Here is a 13,414-nt window from a genome sequence, read left to right as displayed (position 1 = left end):
ATTAGATTGTTTTGTCGCAATATATAAGGAATTAATTCCAGTAAGTTTGGAGAAGAGGCAACTTTATCTACTACAGCTGAAATTTGTATATTAGAACTTTAAATATATAACTATTCTTTTTTAAGTGAAGTTAAAAAATTTAAATGATAAATATATGGCACAAGGAAAATATTGTACGGTGAATATATTAAGCTTTTCCAACAAATTTAAATAAGATGTTTTATGTCATGATAATATTGAACAGATAAACCACGAATGGGAATAATTTTTTTCAAGGAAATAATTTCCGCTTGAATTGTAAGTGAAAACCTCATAATATGGATTTATATTTAAAATGAATCTGTATCTTTTGTTTAAATTCATTTCCCCCCTTTCAAGTGGTTATTAGAAAAGTAGTTGTTTCTGAGACTTTTACAATCGAGTACGGAACTGTATTATATCAAGTGGAGATTATTTCAATGAACTATCTTCAGTTATGAATGTTCTGGTGGCCCAAACACAGAAACATTATCTAGGCTAACACATTTTGCAAATTGCACAAAGAAATGCCGTGATTTCTGATTTAATGGATATCAGGAGTTATCATTCTATAATAATCTATTAATTTCTTTCACATCTATGTAGTAGGAGTGGGAAATTGAACACCTTAAATTACTTTTGATCTAATGATGAGTTTTTTCACGCACTAGGACTCAATCTTTTTTGAGGGGTTAACCTCAAATATGCTAATTAGCTAGTGCTGACGACATACTTTATAAAAAAAATATAACAGCAACCGGCTTATTCATAGAAACTTCCTGACCTTATGAAAGCAACCGGGTTTCTTCAGTTGGTCTAGGGCTGTAGCTATTATTTTTCTAATATTTACTTAACATTTTATAATTATAACGTTTCTATGGTATGGACTGTATAACATTAACATGTCCAAAACTGTAAAATTGATCAATTTAATGCCTAAGTCAATGGCCGAAATTAAATACCCCAACAATAACAAACTTCCCCTAATTATGTAAACAAGATTACTCTAAATTAGATTATTCTAACAATTACAGATAACAGTACGTTCAGTACAATATTTTCCTCTTTTTTTCCAAAAAGAAATTAAATATTTGTACGCGCATATAATTTTTAGTGAATATTTTCAGTATTTCTGGTAAAAAATATTGTATTCTTACAGGGAGTATTGTACTTTTACAGGGACTTTAGAATCTTCTAATATATCAAAGTATATCATCCTTGAGTTTTATATTTTAAACACACTCTAAATGCTTGTATTAGAAAATGAACACACCTCAAGATGCGCAAATATAACTAATATAATGTCTATTATTCCTGGAAGAATTATCTGAAGATTTTGGACCCACTTTCTATCATTGTTACTCATTAAAAATGTAAGCGGAATTTTAAATTTATTTGTTTTAATGCTTAAAACTTTGCCAATAGGGAAAATGTGTATTTTGTATTGGGTCGGTTTTATTTAACGCATTCTAAGCTAAGTCCATTTTTCAAAACAAGCATTTTAATCTGCGTCTATTTTTTTTAAAACTACACATTTCAAGCTATGAACACGCGTATTGCGCTGTATCATTAAAAGCTCACCAATCGTATGCAAGGTGTTCCTAAATGTCCACATTTAATTCATACTTTCAAAATCCTTGTCAAAAATGAAGACAAAGTACACGCGATGGTGGTAAACAAATTAATATTAGATCCCAAAAAAAAAAATTCTAATTCGGAAAAATCATTGAGAAAGACTGTTGTAGAAAACATGAAATTTGTTCATTTTGAGTTTTCCACATTTCATTTGCTTGTGACAAAGAACGTCACATATTCGAACTACGAAGTCATTGAAAAACTTATGCACTTATTTAAATTAAACATTCTCCTGCGTCCTCTCTGTGTTGTGAGTGGAGTGTTCATATACCTCGGCTTGGACGGAGAATTTGATTACTTATATTAGACACTGGATGTTCGACCGGAATTGCACTTTTTCCGTGTAGAGTTGAGTCCTTTCTCAATGCATCAGATTTTTCTTCATGGCATGCCTTTTGCCGACTATCATATCCAGCAGGGCATGCAAAAATTGGGTGATTTTACGAACTTTGGTGAGAATGACTCTTTAATGGTTAAGAATAAACTCTGATTTGATGCTCTTGATGGTTTTAAAGTCCGAACTATTGAGATCGTGATACGGATGATTGGTGGTAACAATTGCTAGCTGCTTTCCGATCTAAATTGTGGAAGTGAAGTAGTTACATGGATCAACATTGTTATCGGATCATCATCTCAATGTAGAATTCCAGACTCTCGCCAATAGTCCTAAGTTAAGAAACGAAAGAAATTAAAAGTTAATTGAATGTGAAGTGTGTATCCGGTCTCCAACAGTTAAAAGATGTAGGGTGCAAGCAGTTGAAATTGCTCTAGAGTAATTATTCAAGTATATGATTACAATGGACCGGTGTTATATAATTACAATGGATAATTAAAGAGACAATAACCAAGTACTATATAATTTTGTACACTCTTTATTATTTCGTCATTCTTAAGTTAATTAAAAAAAAAAAACTTTACTCACTCTAGATAAGTTAAAGTTAGTGGTTTATAACTCTAAGTAAAAAAAATAATTTAATATTAATAAGACATTTCAAGGAAATTTTCCTTGTGAAATAGCAGAAGTGTGGGGGCTATCTAAGCAGATGAAATAAATTACTTCACTCATTTATTTAGTGGGGAATTTTCGACGCGGAAAGATAAATCTCGATTAAAGCTGCGCGAAAGTATGTGAAAAATGCTTCCAATCGTGGCCACCCCCTCTTATCAGCAGGTGTGTGTGTGTGAGGGTGGACATTATCTTCCAGATGAAAGACATAGCTTCGTGGTAGCTAAGCACCTAATCCCTCGGTAGGGCCTACTCCTAAACGAATTCGTTCCGCGCAAACTGTTTGCTTCTCGGCCAGATCATTAGTGTGAAACGCCGATCACTTTACTTGACCGCTGTAGGATTAGGCTATCAAGGGAGAGGGGCTGCTCCTGCTTCCTAGGGCTACGCTCCACTGGGCGCGCCCGGAGCCTTAAGCGCCCTCCGAAACCGATTTTCCGCTTCTTCCTCCACCAAGCTCTCTCATTTTCAACCCTCAACCATTACAAAATGCAAATATAAAAGCAAAGAATGTGCTGCTGCCATCTATTGAGCGCTATTGTAACTAACTTTGTAATTTTCTTTACTCTATCTTTGTAAACTTTCTGAAAAAGATTTAAAAAATTCTGAGGTCGATACTTCGAACCATCGGTCGATTACCACCGTATTTCTTCCCAACTTTTCCATAACTGTAACTTGTGAATGCCTTTTAGTAAGGGTGGACGAGAAAAAGATTTTTTGGATGGTTGAAAGAAAGGCCATAAAACGGATCGAACAAAAGGTTGAAACGTTTTATATTCTGTTCTGGTTTTGAAATGTTTAAGGGAAAATCTCTTAGGGCTTATCCTTTTTATTTTTTTCATTTTTGAAACAGGCTTTATTTTTAGCTACTTGTTTTCGGTAATTTTTAACTTAAGGAACTTAGAGAAAAAGCTGAAAACACAAAAAGTAGTGATCTTTTTTTTTTTTTTAATTCTTAACAAATATGATTAAATGAAAATAGTAAAAATTAAAAATACTGTAAAGAAGTACTTTTATTTAGACGAAAATGCTCAAAAAAGTCTTCACACATTCAAGATAAAAATTTCATTGTTCGTAAATTTATATATATATAATATATATTTCCAGTATTTTAATAATTTTTATATCATAGTTCTCACATTTTTTTTTCCAATGACACTAAAATTAAGAAAATTGGTTTAAAAATTAAAAAAAAGTCGTCTGAACATATAGACGTTTGAACATATGAGCCATTTTTTTTCTAGTTACGCAATTTTTTTAAATTGAGTAAAATTTTAAAATGGCCCTCTCATCTTATAGTTTTGGTCCAAAAAGTTTGTAAAAATTATAAATTTCCCAAAATTTTGTCGCATGTCGGCAACTAGATTTTTTTAAAAATTTACTTCCCTTTTTTTATTTTGAAGAGAAATGCATCTTCTTTTGAAAGAAATGCATCTTCTGTCTAACCTAAATTTANAAATTAGTGTATTGGGGAGAAAGTTTCTCCTAACTTTGCCCATTTGCTATACCGCCAATGGGTTAAAATGATAATTGTGTTTATTGGAAATTATCGTAGAAGGTAAAGGAGAATCGTTGCTAAAGAACACTACTTTAGATCAAATTATTTTAAATTCTTGAAAACATCTATGAAACTTTTAGTAAAGACAATTATTTCCTGAAAATATAGCAGAATTTTTTTTTTTTTTTTACATAAATAATTAAAAAATAGATATTTTTTTATTTTAGAATTTTTTATAAGATCGTTCAAAGAAAGCAGTCGCCATTAGTCATTTATCAACGACTATGAAAGAGAATTGTAAAATTTAAAATTATTTGATAATTACAAACTATGATAAATCTAAGATATATTTGTTAATATATTTTGCAAGTTAAACAGAAAATATCTGATTGAATTTGACTTCGGCTCCATTAAAAATAAAGCTGATGTTCATTTTAAATAAGAAAAAAAATAGAGAATTAGATATTAATTTAAGAACTAAACGAAATTAAAAAGATAGGACATATGTAATGCCTAAAATGGCATGTCAAGAATCTTTGTCAAAAATGATGTCAAAAAGATAGGCACACTAGGAGTTGATAAATATCTATTGGGGGAATATGAAAACCAGCTGGGTTGCTAGATGAAACTTAGATGTTTCAAATAATCGTGTTCTATATTCTTTCAATTTCTTCCGACAATCAAACAGGTTTTGATTTTCTCAATCTCGCATTCGTTGTCAATGATTCGCCAAGCTTTAATGCTTTTCTTTATCAATATTTCCTTTCTAAATATTAATTTGCAACTAAGAACAGTGATAGCAGAAGACTTTTTCTCTTTTTTCGAAGATGTTTTTCCAATATACATTTTCTTATACATTGGAATTACCTTTTTAATTCAACATAATTTGCAAGCATTTTTTAAGCTTACTCGCAAAGTGGAAAAAACTTTCATCTCAATGCAATTGGGTGCATTCTTTTTTTGTCGAAAGCTAGTTCTAGACATAAAATGAAACGAAAAAAGTGAAATTCACAAAAGGGTGCTACTTTTTATTTTACCAAGTAAGTTATATTCTAGATATAGAAAATAGAAAAATTAAAATTCATAAAAAGAGCAACATTTTTGTCCATTTTTTTCCTTTTTTAATTAGACAAAGTTTTTCTCTTAATTTGTTTATCTGAAGCAAATAAGTGAAATTTCGATAACAGAAAAAGTAAAATTTATAAATGGTATAACTTTTAATCTTTAGCATGACTAAATTGTAAATAGGTATAGCGTGTTGGATCTCAAACTTATTGCAGCTACCCTTATATTTTGAATCGATGGTTAAAAATCCAAATCATTCGGAAAGATTATATTTGAATGTCTTAGCTTTAATTAATTGATGTATTTTAATTGGGCATATCATAATGGTTTGAGAAAACCATCATGATTGTTCCGTACTAAAAAAAATATGTAGAAACAAATTCAAGTAGGTCAGAATTCCTTTCAAGCAAATTCATTTAAATTTTCAATGAAAAGGTTTTTCATTGAATTTGTTCACTTGTTTTGTTGAAAAAAAAGTTAAGTGAAAAAGTGAAAAAAGTGAATTTGTTTTGTTGAATTTGTTTTCATTAAATTTGAATTGAATTTCATTGGTTTCGAAGACCAATGAATTTCGAAGACCAATGTCTTCGGTTCATCCTCTGAGATGTTTCCTAGACGTTTACCAATAGCCCATAGTGCAGCTCTAGTGCGACATAAGTAAACTACAAAGCCTGAAAAACTCATAATTTTACATAGCTTTTAGTCTTACATTTTTAAGGATATTATAGAATCTAAATTTATTGTAGAAAAATGAATGCTAATGTTAAAGAAATTTTTATTATGTGTTTAATAAATTTAAGATAAATTCGCTCGAACATTTTTTTTAAAATTTATACGAATTTTATTAAATACATTAAAATGCCACGAAAACAAATTCAAAAGCAAATAAAAGTCCACGTAATGAAGCAACTGTTTCATTTATTCAACTCAAATAAATACAGTAAGCTCCAACACACATTTTATCCAAATTAGAAAATAAACAACGACATACATTCACTGTCTCGATGGCAAACTTTTGTTCGAAATAAAACCTTCCTCCATGCTTCACAATTTACAAAATGCTACTTTTTAGTGTCAATAAAAAGTATTCCTTTTCTTTATCCTCAAAGACTGAATCATACCAGGCGTTGAATACATTTCCTCAAAGCCGGTGGAGAAAAAAAAATCAAAAAATTACGCAAGAAAATACGCGTAAGGCATTGAATTGAATCAAAAGTTATCGTATGATAAAAACGATGGTGTCAACCATGCGAAATTCAAACGATGCTAACCTTGTATTGCTCTGGCTATAATTATGATCCATTACTAGGTTCAGACAAGCCAGGAAACATCCCATCTTAAGTGAATGCGTAAATCTCAGTTCCTCCTATTATTGTGAAAGTAGGTAAATCTACCGCTTCATGTTGACTTAGTAAGTCCCTAGGTACCGAAGGGAACTATAAAAGCTTGAACGCTTCTTTTTTTGAAGAAATTTATCGAGAGTACTGAACACCAGAATTGATGGAATTTAATTTCCTACGCAAACAGCAGTGACAAGATAGACTTATACGGATCGTCGAGCCTTGACTTGAATTTTACTTCATGGCTTTTGACTTTTTTTTCCCTTCTTTTTGGTGTCAGCCCGCCTTACTTCTCAGTTTATATATATATATTCGCTTTCCGCATCTCCTTGGCTTCTTATAAAACTAGCTAAGTACATGTTTCTGAAATAAGCTAAAGATATCGCCTTTTCTTCTTGAATGACTTCAGCTCCATCCAAAACTCTTCTTTCTGCTTGGTGTATTTACCACCCTTCCTAGCTTTGAAATAAAGCCTTAAACTCGTTTTAAGTATTAAGAACTCTGTATCCTGTGATTCTGATGGGATACGGAGGAATTTAATTTCCATTCCTTATTACGCAAAGAGTGAAAGAAATTAAGTTACATTTTTGACAACTTTTAATCATGGGCTCTCTTTGAAGGTTTGTATTTTGAAATGTCATAAAAAATATACTTTTTGAAGACACTTAAAGTGGATGAATCATGTAAGTGAAATTTTCAGATTGGCTGTAATCAGGGTACGAAAAGTGCTATACGAACTATTTTATTATAAATTCATTAGATGGCGGGGCTGACAATTATTTACCTTATTTTATTTACCATTACCTAATTGTAAAAAAAAAATCAAGCAAACATATTCAAAACTAATATGGATTAGTTATGTTGAAATTAAAGGGAAATCAAAAACAATTTTGTTACATTGCGACCACTTTATTTTTTTCTGATTGACTTACTCCTGAAAATGTCACTTACTTGCTTCATCCACTAAACTCTTCAAATGCACTTTGATACACTTTGTACCTTGGTAAGAGAAATGTATCAGAAGAATTTTATTATTATCATCATATACAAGATGTGGCTCATTCTAAGTGAAATCGACCCATAAACGTTGCCGTCATGTCACAGATTTTTATGAAAATTTTTTGTAGAAAAGTACTTTATTAATGAAAATTCAAAAACATTTTCTGAAATTTTGGATTACAGTTATCACAATGGCGTCCTAAGAAAGATGGTTCATATGTTTGTAATCTCTAACTTTTTATTCATGAACCAATTTTTTAATTTTTATTTTTTTTGTGTGCGTGTGTCATTAGAAAGATAACGGTACCAGTTATGCATTAAAACTATTAAAATGCTGAATATATATCCAGAAATGTTTTAAAATTTGCATTAAAAAAATTAAGAAATTTTTTGCAAATTTTTTTTTCTGAGAAGGAACAATTTTTATCAGATTTATTTTTCTCATGATGCTTAATAACGCACTTTTCAGCATAAAAAAAATCAGGTGGGTTTTTGTTTTTAGTATTGAAAGGACTTAAAAATGAAAGAAGCCAAACTTTTACAATGAAGATCATAACATTTTATCGAATTGCTCTAATTATTTATCGAATGAGAATAGTTGAATTAATAATAGTATTCTTATGGTTTTTGATATTTGATGACACTTAATTCTCTGTGATTCGCTTGAAATTTTCAAATTGAAATGCAAACAAGTGATGAAACATTTTTAATTGTCATTAAAATGAAATTGAATAATATAAATAAATATAAAAGTAAGTAGAAGCAATTATCACACTCTATTTTTAAAATATTATGCATTTTTAAAATTTTAACCATATTTCAGTTTTTTTATTGATGGTTTTTTCCGTTGTAAAATGAACTACGCTAATTTTTAAAACTTTTGAAATCAGTTTTTCTTCCTTTTTTAAACCGGTTTTTTTTATATATATTTTTTAAAACAATAGGACGAATAAAATTTCAAGTGTTCTTAATTGAAATTAACTAAACAATTTAAAAGTTTTTCATAGCATTAAACTATTTTATTTTATTTTATAACCGTCGTTGAACAGCCGACCCAATTTATGGGTTTTCGACTACTAATATTCAATTCCGTAGACTTGTAATTTTGAACCCAATCCAGAAGACAAGAGAACTCCTGGATCGAGTATTGGGAGAAATTTGCCTTCGTGGAGGACTTTTGATGGAGCTAACCCTCATTTGCGTTACATGAAGAGGAAGACCATGAGAACCTCCCACGGTTAGCCTGACGGCAAGGGGACTCTAACTCATGATCCGTCTACCACTGAGGATATTTCACGTCAGCACTGTGGTCGGTGCAAGTCGAATGCGGAATTCGTATCGACTGGGTTTTGAACCCGGTTCGCCTCATTGGAAGGCGGCATTAAACTATTAATTAATGTTTTCAATAATTTGGCCCGGGATAGCCTGTTTTGTAAGGCACTGGACCCATGTCCAACAGGTCGTGGGTTCGATCTCCGCCGGCCAAACACTCCCCGTTTAGTAAATAGTGACTGGTGCACGTTAAATATTTCGGGTCACAAAGTCCTCCATGTTCCCTTAACAAATCATACCTCTGGAGGTACTGATATAGGAGTTTCCTTGTCTTCTGGATTGGGTTCAAAATTACCAGGCTACGGAGTTGAAAATTAGTAGTTGTAAACCCAAAATTGGGTTGGCTATTCAACGACGGTTGTAAAAAATACAAAATAAAAAAATATAAGCGGCTCAAAAATATTCACTTTTTTTCCTTAAAATTGCTAACAAAATAACAAAAAAAGAACTGAACAATTTAAATATGCTTTTATATTATTTTACAACTTAACTTAACAAGAAATTAAACGCTCAACATTTAAATTCTATTTTAGTAGTATACGTTAGAGAGTGATACCCTCCCCCCTCTTGCTTGTCCGTGATATAAATATAATATAAATATCAAAATAAATCTGCATATCTGTAATGCAAATAAACCTGTAAATAAATATAAAAATATATCTGTAATATGAATATAAAAACAACACATTTTAATATATTTAAGACAATATATTGTAAAGATTCCAAATTAAAGATAGTTAAAAAATTGCTTGATAATAATGGAATAATGAAAAGGTACAAAAATGACATAGGTTGCATATAAAATAGTAAAATGCAATTGCTATTATTCACTATTTTTCATATATTTCAACATAATAGAGCTTAAACTTTAATATCTGAGTTAGTATGAAAACTCTCATTTTTCTGATAAAAATATTTCTCGTTACTTGCCCTTAATTTTCAGCTTTTCGTCCTGATATTTCTGATTCGTATGCGTTCCGAGCATCCCATTTTCTACTATAGTTATGCAGTTCCTAAAATAATCGGTTTGAATAATCGAAAGTATTGGATTTTTGATCTAATATATTTTTACTTTAATTAATAATTCCTACAGAGAAAATTACTTTTGAAAACAAATGCTAAACGAAAAATATTCTGTGTGTTTTCGTTTTAAAATTATTGAGACCCCTCTTATATTTTATTAAAGAAGTCATGAACTCGATTGCAAATGTTAAATAAATACTGGTATGTAAGAATATGAAATCGAAATGAAAATGGAATTGAAGAATATGAAATTGGAGATCGACCGTTCTCTGATTCAGGTCAAAATTGCGATCTGTGGATGAATGAATGGGTCCGCCCTATGAACGGGTGCGACGTATGGTGTGCCAGAAATCGAATTTTTGGCCATAGATGGCGCCACTGAAAAAACAAGAAACGCACACTCTGCCTTAAATTTGCTCGGCTTCAACAAGCAGGCTTGTCCGTGTGGCAAGTGGCATTAGAACCAACCNTTTTTTTAATTTTTTGAGGATAAAATTGGCACTTATTATACTTAAGTAAATTACACTTTTTATAATTTGTTGTTTGCAAATAATCTAGTACACGTATATTGTACTAAAAAATGCCCTGGTTTTTTTCTTTAGCCCACTATAAGGCCTGCAATTTGCTTATTATCATAATGCAGCACTAAATATTAAATACAATGTAAATATAGTAAATTAATTCCAGAGTTAGCAAAAATAATGATATAGAAGGGAAAAAAATGGATTTATTTGATTTAAATCTGATTTTTTCTACAATTACCAATCATTGACCAATGTTTGTCTTATAAAATGCTTTAATGTAATACTTAATATTATTTAAAACAATATAACAGCTAAAATAGTTGATATTTCTCACAAAGATGGTTAAAATTATTTAATTATTAAAAACTAATCAGTGAATAAGTAAAACAATAGATATATTTCACAAGTTCAGCTTAAAGATTGAGATACTATTTGTCAATTATGTAGATATATAATGAAAACTAAATTAGTTAAAATCAGAAAACATTGTTGAAAAAAAAAACATTTTATATTACTTTGGGTAGAATAAGTCTTAGTATACACGAGCTACATGCGCAAACTGCATTTAAATGAGCATAAAACTAAATGGGTACAATTGAATTATGTTTTCTGCTCGCAAGCTATTTTGCGTGCATTTAATGGAAAATTATAAAAGTTGAAAGTCACTGTTATCCATATTTATTTTATGTTGTTTTCAGTCAATTACTCTTTTTTTTTCTCCTTTTTTGTCTATTTACTATTATTCAGCCTTTCATCCCTTCAGTGGGTCGATAAATGAGTACCAAGCATGCTGACCACCTGACCTTAATGACACCATAATGTGTCTTTAACAAGACAAAAAAAAAAAGTCTCTACCTTTTTACTATAACTTGTTCAATAATTACATATTTAGCTAATTTTATCTTCAATGATCAGGAAATTAATTCGATGACGCTGTATGTTATATTAAGCATTTTTAGAACATTTTGCTCACATAAATTTATTTTTATACATATATTTGCAGAAAGCTACGATATCTAAACATTTAAAAATTATATATTTGTCTATTTAACGAAATGCAAATTCCCGTTAAACTTAATAGTGGAGATTTTTAATGGGGAAATCTGATTTTTTTTCCTTTTTTCATTTGGCTCTATTCAAACTACGTGTTTCCACATTAAATCAATATTTTCAAGTTTCACTTGTGCCTCAAATCAAAAAACCACCTACTAGGATAATTAAAAGTTTGTGGCAGCAATCTACAACAATCAATATGCCTGAGAAAAATTTGGCCGATCAGTGAAGAAAATCAAGATACCAGCCAAAATAACTTTCATGAAACCCAGCTCTCCATCCTCAGCTTATACGTAACTTATTCCGTTGGATGTTTGCTGAGCCCCTTTCGAAAATCTTCTCATTAACTTTCCTATTCCAAGCAAAATGATCAGTTCTGGTCCCTTATATATAGTTAGCCCAGATGTAACATCATTCAGAAATTATTTGAAAAGATTTATAAACATTAGAATGCCTTTTAAATAACATTAAATGTTAAAAACACCTAAACTTGCAATGTTTATTTTTAGTTTTCATTGTTACTTCTTTAATGACATAAAACACCCTTTTGATTTTTTTGAACACTGAAAAGTACGAAAGATTTATTTTCTATAATCTTTTGGGTAAGAAATTTGGCAGTAAGAATTGCGATTTCCTGGTTGAAAAACAAAACCTTAAATTTGGATTTAAATATACTGAAGCATATACACATATCAAACAATTTAATAAGTTTGTTTCATACTTGTGTCATTTTTATACTTATAACATTTATAATTTTATGAAACATAAAATATATGCTTATTTAGATATTATGTATTTATTTATATTGTTAAACTTAAGTTATTATTAAAATGTATTTATTATGAACACTTTAAGTAAATTATATTTGTCTCAGATGTTTGATTTATATGGTATAGTATTTAAAAATTAGTTTATTATTTAGTTGCATTTAATTTTTTGTTTTTAAACAAAACAATTGAAATTAGGCGTTTTCAAGCTTTATAAACTATTGTAGTTATGCTGTTATTAAATAAATTATTCTCAGTTGACAAAAACAAGCAAGTATTATTATTTATTTTTATGCAAATACAGTCAACCTACGCATAACGGTTCCAGCCAAAGCTATGCTATTAAGCGGGTTATTCGATTAAAAGTTCAATATTCAATATTTAATTTCTAAATTTTTGCGAAATTTTGCTTTTTAATAATATTTAATACATAGTATAGCGTTTTGATTAAATAAACTCGGTTTTATGATCAATAAACAGTTATAATTAAAACTGTCTGCGTTAGTATCATAAAATATAAATGTCCCCTAAAGTTACATAAAACTGAATCAATGTTAGTAAAAGTATAATATAGGTACTAAAATATTATTTGATAACTTCCGAAAAAATTTATAATTGTGGAAGTTTTTATACACGTTAAATTCGTCAATTTATCAAAATTAGATTTTCCCTTTCAATTTGTACTAAGACTTTCATAACTTGCGAATTCCTTTCAAACCTTTTTTTACATTCTAAATGATGTGTGAGTGAAGTAAGTCAAAGAATGTATAACTGGCATCAAGATTTGATTAATTTTTCAACTTTAAAACCTGTTTAGACCAATTAAGGAACAGGAAGACCCTATTGAATCCTTATCTTAACTGAAAAACGGAATTTCCAATTTAACTGGTGAAACATTTCTCATAAATAAAAAATTTTTCATTTCTGTACCACCTCTTCATGCAATTCGGCAGGGACAAAAAACAACAAATATCCGTTTAAACGGGGAAGTTTAACATTAGTTTCATATAAAATGATTTGGTTCCATTAAATTTTATTCGTATAAGCGGGTTATTCGATTATCCGATATGCAACTAAGCTGGGACGACTATAGATTGCGAAATTCATAATTAGGCTTTTTTCACTGTTTATTTTTTATAGATTAAAAACAAAAA

The sequence above is a fragment of the Parasteatoda tepidariorum genome, chromosome X1 (assembly GCF_043381705.1).
Source record: "Parasteatoda tepidariorum isolate YZ-2023 chromosome X1, CAS_Ptep_4.0, whole genome shotgun sequence".
In the NCBI taxonomy this organism is placed as follows: Eukaryota; Metazoa; Arthropoda; class Arachnida; order Araneae; family Theridiidae; genus Parasteatoda; species Parasteatoda tepidariorum.
The sequence above is the reverse complement of the archived record's forward strand: the minus strand, read 5'-3'. Positions refer to the sequence as shown.